Below are 1,553 nucleotides of genomic sequence, written 5' to 3' on the forward strand. Positions count from 1 at the left end.
TCGCTACTTGCGAGTGCTTTCGTGGTCCACCCCTCTATAAATACTCGGGAGGCGTCGAAGCCGGTTCTCCAAGCCGGACCCGTAGGTATCGTTGTGTGCTCGCTCTCATTGGCCCGCCTAACCAGAAAATGCCTGCGGTACACCCATTTGGATAAGAGTGCACGCAGATGCGGGCCTCGACGGCTACACATTTCCTCGGGCGGCCGCCTCCCGGCCTCCGTGGAGCGCGGGATGCACGGTCCCATCGACAAGCCTCTCCCGTTTTTACCGTGGCGTCGCGGTTCACCACGGCAGGCGGGTCGGTCTCCTCCGCATAAAAAGGGGGACCCCCGCTTTTTGTTCCACGAAATCGCACAAGCTTTTTTCGCATCCACGGTTTGCCACCGCACACCAAAATGCCGATCCGGCTGCCTACTTTAGCCAACAGGTGGAGCCAGGCGCGCCGTACTTGCGCGGCACTTCCCACGTCCACCGAAGTCGGTGCCAAGGACCACTTTCGGCGCCGGAGCCGCGTACGAGCCTACTCGAGGCGGAAGAACGAAGCCAGCAAGGGCCTGGCCGCAAGTGCGTTCAATTGTCGGGACGTCCAAGTCCCTCGTTCTTCCGTGCTTCCTCTTTCGGCAAGTCGTTGCGGCACCTTCCCAAAGCGCGCAGACCCGCTAATCGCGACGAGCGCGACGTGGCCGTGCCGCCTTTCCCTCGGCAGCAAGCAAAACGCCTGGCAACGTCGACGCTCCCCTAACCGCGATCTCGCACCGTGTTTCGTGTGGCGAATTCAAAAGCCGGCCGGCGCTGCTGCAACCATTACGGTCGGTACGCATACGCCGCGGAGGGCGGGACGGTCATCGGAGCGTGCGGTTCCTCCATCGAGTACTGCGCACCTCGGCCGTCGCATCGCCGTGCCATGACCGGCCGCGCGTCAACGCGAACCGGTGCCAGCGAGATCCCTCGCCTGCAAGAACCGACCGGCAGCCTCCGTCACCCGAGGACGCGGAGGCGCTTGCCGCGGACGGCGGGACGGTATGCACTGGTGCACAGCGGACCCGTCACATCGCCAGTTCCTTGACCGACCGCCGACGCTTGTGCCGTTCCTCTCGTACTTGGCAGTCGCCGCGCGATTGTCGGGTCTCGTTCTTGCACGCTCGAACGGTCGGGAGGGCACTCGGCTGGCGTTTCGGGAACGCGCAGCCTCGCCTTCTACCGACGTAACCACGACTCGCCGTTCGCGCTCCGCCGCTCCTGTTTACAGTACTAGGCGGTCCCGCAGCGGTCGGGTCGCGCATTTCGAGCGCTTCGAGCCACGGTGCAGTGGCGGGTCGAAAGCCGACCTATGAGTGCGTTGCGCCGTTTGTACCCGCGTCCGCCACCTGGCCGACCGTCCAAGGTCGCGGTGTTGGCGTCCGCTGGGCGCAACAATTTGTCACGGGGTGCCGCTCCACATTCAGGCAGCCCCGTGGGGAAAAGCCGACCCCGCGTCCAAACGGGGTCAGCGGCAGAAAGTGTCGGGCGCAGACGCAGCTGAGGCGCTCACCCTTCACAATCCGTTAATGATC

Source organism: Rhipicephalus microplus, unplaced genomic scaffold, assembly GCF_043290135.1.
Source record: "Rhipicephalus microplus isolate Deutch F79 unplaced genomic scaffold, USDA_Rmic scaffold_1035, whole genome shotgun sequence".
Taxonomy (NCBI): Eukaryota; Metazoa; Arthropoda; class Arachnida; order Ixodida; family Ixodidae; genus Rhipicephalus; species Rhipicephalus microplus.